We start from the raw sequence: 6,953 nt of genomic DNA, 5'->3' as shown, positions 1-6,953 counted from the left end.
CTACGTGGGAAGACAATATTTCTAACTCATAAGTACTTTCTCAGTATTAGGGCAGATAGGAAAGGAATAAATTTAGACAGAGGGCACAGGAGTTGATGATGAAGGGATGATATCTATAAAGCATTTTTTTTGTTTATTTTTGTGGCGGGGGGCAGTTGGTGTTGGATGGCATGCCTGGGGTTTCAGAGTTGGTGTCTTGTGTCTGAGGCCGGATTTGGGCTTGGGTCCTTCTGGGTCCAGGGTGGGTGCTTTGTCCACTGTGTCAACTAGCCGCCCCATGATGACGTCTTTAGGGTAAAATTGAGGGGAGAGAGGATTGCACTGGGGGAAGAAGAAGGGAAGAGGTAGAATGGGGTGAAATCTCACATAAAAGAAGCAGGAAAGGGCTTAAGGAGTGGAAGGAGAGATAGGCGAGGAGTGGGGCAGTGAATGAGCCTTACACTCATCAGAATTGGCTCAAAAACCCTAATCTTGTCAGAGTTGGTTCAAGGAGGGAATAACATACACACTCAATTGGGTAATCTATTTAACCCTGCAGGAAAGTAGGAAGGGAAGGGGATAAGGAGGGAGGGGTGAAAGAAGGGAGGGCAGAGTGGGGGAGGGGCAGTCAGAAGCAAAACACTTTTGAGGAGGGACAGGGTAAAAGAAGATAGAAAATAGAGCAAATAGCATGGTGAGGGAATAGGATGGAGGGAAACAGTTAAGAATTGTAATTATGAAAAAATTTTGAAGCAGAGGCAAGAATAATGTAAGATGATGATGATGGATGGATGGATTTATGATGGAGGAAGATGAGGACTTATTGATGAGGAGGAGGAGGAGGAGGATTGATGATGATTATGATGATGACAAAATGTATGGTACTTGCTTTGCTGGGCTATTGTGAAGAAAATTCTTTGTCAGGTCTAAAGTACTATATAAATGTTATCTATTATTGTTGTTGCAATAATCAACCTCATGGGTTTATTGTAAGGAAATCTCTCTTTAAAGTACTATATAAATGTAGTTTACTATAAAAAAAAATGAGCAGGATGCTATCAGAAAGACAGGGAAGGACCTGGATGAGCTGATGCAAAATGAAATGTACTGTATACAAAATAACAGCAATATTGTGAGATGATCTGCTGTGAATAACTCGGTTATTTTCAGAAATGCAATGATCCAAGATAACTCTGAAGGTCTTATGAAAAATGCAATCCATCTATAGAGAGAGAACTGATGGTATTTGAATATAGATCGAAGCATAATTTTTTGTTAATTCCTTTATCTGAAGTTTTGTTGTCTGTTTTCTTTCACAACCTGGCTAATGTGGAAATGTTTTGCATGAATGCTCATGTATAGCTTATATTGAATTGCTTGAGTTCTTGGGGGGAGGAGGTGGGGAGGGAGGAAGAGAATTTCAAACACAAAGTTTTAAAAGAAATTGATGTCAGGGCAGGTAGGTGGCGCAGTAGATAAAGCGCCAGTTTTGGATTCAGGAGGACCTGAGTTCAAATCTGACCTCAGACACTTGACACTTACTAGCTGTGTGACCTTGGGCAAGTCACTTAACCCTCACTGACTCACCAAAAAAAAAACAAACAAAAAAAACAACAAAAAAAAAAGAAATTGATGTCAAAATTTGTATTTTATATGTAATTTGGGAAAATAAAAATTCTAAATATAAAAAAAGTTTTAAGGACAATTGAAGCCAGAGAAACCATGAGGCAGAGGTAAAGAGGAAGAGCATTCCAGACATGGAAGACAGTCAGTGAAAATGCAGAGTCAGAAAGTGGAGTGTCTTATGTGAGGAACAGCAAAAGAGGTGCCACTAGATTGTAGAGTAGGTGGAATGAAATATACATAGTTAGGAAAGGAGAGGTAGAAGGGCTTTAAAAGCCAAATAGAAGATTTTATAGTAAATACTGAAGGTACTAGGGAGCCACTGGCGTTTACTGAGGTTAGTGATATGGTCAGATTGTGCTATAGGAATATCACTTTGGTAGTTAAATGGAGAATGGGCTGAAGGGGGACAGACTTGGGCAGGGAGACCCACCAGTAGGCTACTCTAATATTTAAGATGTGAGATGAGAAGGGCCTACACCGGGGTGATGGCAGTATGAGAGAATATAAAGGAGTATGTATAAGATATGTTACAAAGGCAAGAATCTACTATCTCGTGTATTACCTGCACTCCAAAATTGCTTAGCAAAATTCTATCCCTTTGCTGTAGCTCTTGACAACAAACTTGGGTTTCATACTATCATCTGTTTCAAAGTTTTTCTGAACTGAGGCCAAAGCTAGATGATAGACCTCCTTCAATCAATTTCACAACCAAAAACCACATGGGTTTTAAGTCTCTCTACTTTTCCCTTTTGTAAGACTCCAAAACCCTGATTCAGTGGGTAGGTAGTATTTTTGCTCATGTTAGCAGGTATGTTTATAAAGCTTGTAGCACCACTTCTGGTCATGCTGTGTTAATGCACTAGAAATGTCCCATGGTGACTCCACTGTACCTTCTTCTCAAGTCTCTGGGTTCCCTATGGACAGGTGAAATACTGGGTTTCTCTAGGAGTAGTAACATGTGGTTCTTGATTCATGGGCTAAGGCCAACATCTTGAAGACCTTGCTTTCCAAGTTTCTACTTTACTCTGCACAGATTTTTATTTTTATTTTTTTTGGTAAGTCAATTGGGGTTAAGTGACTTGTCCAGGGTCACACAGCTACTGTTAAGTGTCTGAGGTTGGATTTGAACTCAGGTCCTCCTGAATCCAGGGCCAGTGCTCTATCCACTGTGCCACCTAGCTGCCCCACTCTGCGTAGATTTTGACAAGGAAACCATAGACAAAGGAACATTTCCCGCCCCCCCCCCCCCCCCATTGCCTACCAATTGTAAAAAGCTTTCTGATTTCTTGGAGTCATATTTGCTGATACTCAAGTAAAATGATCAAACACTACTAGGATGTTGCTGCTGGTATTCTTCCTTTCTACTTTCAGAAAAAAAAAAAGTGGTGCAAACAGGTTCCAAAATCTTGCTTGTACTTACTCTCCAAGTATATAGCATTGTTCTTTGTACCTTTGGGCAGCCTCATGCTTCTTATGGATACCTACTACCACTGTGGGCCAGAAAGGTCTATTTCTTATTGCCTCAACACTTTTTTTGTGTGTGGGGGGGGCAATGGGGGTTAAGTGACTTGCCCAGGGTCACACAGCTAGTAAGTGTCAAGTGTCTGAAGCTGGATTTGAACTCAGGTCCTCCTGAATCTAGGGCTGGTACTTTATCCACTGTGCCACCTAGCTGCCCCTGGCTCAATTCTCAATCTCTTTCTTTCTTTCTTTCTCTCTCTCTCACTGGTTTGGTTTTTGTTTTGCTTTTTTACGGGACAATGAGGGTTAAGTGACTTGCCCAGGGTCACAAAGTTCATAAGTGTCTGAGACCTGATTTGAACTCAGGTATTCTTGACTCCAGGGCTTTCACTTAATCCACTTTGCCATATAGCTTCCCCTCAAATGTTCTTGCTTGATACAAATGCCCAAAGTCATCGTGTACAGTTGTCACAAAAATAGAACTAAGTACTTTGGGTAGTATCAACTACTTCCTAGTAGCAGGAATGGGATTAGCCATAGTCTAGTACAGCACTCCACAATGCAAACCCCAACTTCTGATTTTATCTCTACAGTAAGATGCCTATAGACAAAATTTGAGTCCCCAAGGATCACTTCCTTGCTTTTTGGCTTGTATGGCTTCTAAAATGCCTCTTTCTATCAATTTCTCCTATTCGACAGACATTTCAAACCAAATAAGCAAAGAGGATTGTTTTGAAGGAATGAAGTTTGTAAAGGTTTCCTCTTGTGGAAGTCCTAAACCTCTCAGCAGCACTTTCTTTTTATTTTATTTTTTTGGTGAGGCAATTGGGGTTAAGTGACTTGCCCAGGGTCACACGACTAGTAAGTGTTGTGGAAATTTATTTTGATTTGGGAACCCTACCTTTAGGCTGAGATTAGAAAGCCTCAGGCCCTCAGGGTCTCTTCTCTGTGGGAGGTGCTGGTGCCCCTCCCCATCTGCTTCAGCTGAGCCAAAAAGCTGCGTGGGCTGTACAAGACACCAGGTCAGACAGCTGGGGGGAAAAAGCCCCCAGTTCCTTCCGCCCTGAGCGGAACTATCTGAGAGATCCTGGGCTTGTCCAGGCTGGGCTCTGGCATAGCCTGTGCTGAGGCACATGATGCTCAAGTGTCCCCCCCAGCCCCAGCCGGAGCCCTGGCTGGCGGATTAGTTTGGTTGGTGTGTGGGTGCAAAAAGCCCTGAGATTCGAGTGGAGAAAAGGAAAATACATATAGACCTGGGAGTTAGACAGAAGGGTGCGGCAGACGAAGAGGACTGGGGGCTACTGACAAGATTACAAGGGCGGCAGACAAGAAACGGGGGGCTACAAGGACGCAGGAGAAGGCTAAAGGACTAGCAGCAAGGAGAAAAGGCCGGCAGATGAGAAGGAATGGGAACAGAGAAAAGAGAGGCTGAAGGGCAGACTGATGGAGCAGACAGACAGACAGAAGGTCGGTGAGAGAGAAACACAGGGGTTCAGCGGTGGCAGTAAGGAGGGGAAAGTTAGAAGCAGGGGGATTTACAAAGTGAAAGGGGCTCAGAGTTAGAATAAAGGACCTGAGTGCCCTAAAGCAAGAGGCGGCTAAGGCCCTTATAAGTTCCAGGCGCAGCAGGTGGGAAAGAGACACAGTGGAAAGAGACCAATGCAGTCGGGTTGTCCATTTTATTTCCCTATATTCTTAATTTTAAATAGTATCTCATAAATAAACCCTGCTTGGATTATTTAGTTAAGAGACTTCTTAATATTTTGCTTATCAATTTGGGAGTAGAACAATGTAGTGGAACTATAAATGGCCCATGCTAAGTTAATAGCAGTCAGATAGCCAAATAGTCAAAAGTCTAAAGATTAGTCACCCCATTCAGATTAGCCCCCAAATTAGGCCTAGTTAATAAAATATTTCTACAGCATTAAGTGTCTGAGGCTGGATTTGAACTCAGGTACTCCTGAATCCAGAGCCAGTGCTTTATCCACTGCACCATCTAGCTGCCCCAGAACTTTCTTAATATGAATCTTTGTTCCTATGTCCCAAATTGCCTTCACTCCTTCATGTGACCCATGTGATGAGACATTTACATCCACATTAGTCTTCCCTGTCCTAATATAGTACAAGCTCAACTCATCATGGGCTAGCACATGGCTTTGAAGTCAGTTATAATTCAGCTGAGTGCTGAGACTATGTGCAAAACTATTTCAAATACATACAAACAACACTGACATATTTTGACCAATGCTTAGTTGGATGCTTCCTATCAGAAATAGGCAGCAGTAGCTTGTACATCAGGCCTTACCATTCTACCTCAGATACCTACCTTGTACTTCTCTTATATTTACTGGTATATGTACAAGTGCCTCTGTGTGTGTGTGTGTGTGTGTGTGTGTACATGAATGTGTGTTTATGTATCTCCTAGTAGAATGTAAACTCCTTAAAGGCTGGGCTATTTCTATTTTTCCCCAGCACCTCACACATGGCTCAACATATAAGCAGGTACTTATTATAAATGCTTGTTTTACTGGCTGCCATGGATTATTCCCTTAATCCTGTTCTCTTATCTCAAAATTCATAAGGGAGAGGGTTGGAAAAAAGTATAGCTGCCTCATCTCAATGCACTCCTCTTCATGGGAGAAGAATTGAGGAAGCACCCATCTTCTGTGGATGCACACTGAGAGGTTTCCCATGGCACTCTAGAGTTTGTTCTGGCCAAGGTATTCTTTGCCTAGTAAAAAGGTTTTGTCAGTCTGTCAGTAAAAATTTACAAAGTGTCTACTGTGTATCTATAAGGCACTGTGCTAAGAGCTGGGGATAAAAAGAAAGGCAAACGACAGTTTCTGCCATCAAGGAACTCACAATCTAATGGAGGAGAACATAAACAAATATGTAGAAACAGCTATATGCAGGAAAAAATAGGGAATAGTTAATGGAGGAAAGGAACTGGAATTAAGAGTGATCAGAGGGGGCAGCTAGTGGATAAAGCACAGACTCTGGATTCAGGAGGACCTGAGTTAAAATTCGGCCTCAGACACACACTTGACACTTATTAACTGTGTGACCCTGGGCAAGTCACTTAACCCTGACTGCGCCACAAAAAAACAAAAACAAGAGTGATCAGAGAGAAGAGAGTATCAAGGAGAGGATGAGTGTTAAAGGCTTCAGAGAGGTAAAGGAAAATGAGGACTGAGAAAAAAGCACTGAATTTGAGAGGTCATTGGTAACTTTGGAGAAAGCAGTTTCAGTTTATCAAGTCAGAAGCCAGACTGACAGTTAAGAAGTGAGAGGAGGACAAGGCACCTATTGAATTTGTCCCTCTTAAGTTTAGCCACAAAAAGGAGATATATGGAACAATGGATGATCGATCAAATGAGGGTTTTTTGAGGACAGGGGAAACATGGGACACATTTGTAGGCAGTAGGGAAGCAGCTGGCAAACAGATCGGAGATGAAAGAGGCAGCAATCTTTTGGAGAAGATGGAGGATGGAATAGGATCGTTTGTGCAGGTAGAGGAGCTTCAGGAAAGGCACCCCTCCCCTCAGAAAATCTCTCCTTTCCTAGAGGTTCAGCTCTCCCGCTCCTAATGCAGCTTCTGAGAGGGAACCCGGCCCACATGAATACAGAACTCCCAGACTCTGGGAGGACACAGAACAGGAGAGAAGGGGAGAGGCTGGAGCCTTGGGGTGCCTGAGGTGCAGGGAAAAGAGGCGGACCCGTCACTTCGGGCGGATTCCCTCCTCGGTTTCTCTGTAACCTGTAAAATGTCTGTAATTCTGTAAATTCTCTGTCATCTGTAAAATGAGAACGGATCCTCCCCCTTCTCCTCCAAGGCCCCAGCCCCGTAGGCTCTCCCACACCCTTGGGAGCTGGCCAGCCAGCGAGCC

Source organism: Dromiciops gliroides, chromosome 1 (genome assembly GCF_019393635.1).
Source record: "Dromiciops gliroides isolate mDroGli1 chromosome 1, mDroGli1.pri, whole genome shotgun sequence".
NCBI classification, from domain to species: Eukaryota; Metazoa; Chordata; class Mammalia; order Microbiotheria; family Microbiotheriidae; genus Dromiciops; species Dromiciops gliroides.
This window is presented reverse-complemented; position numbering follows the sequence as displayed.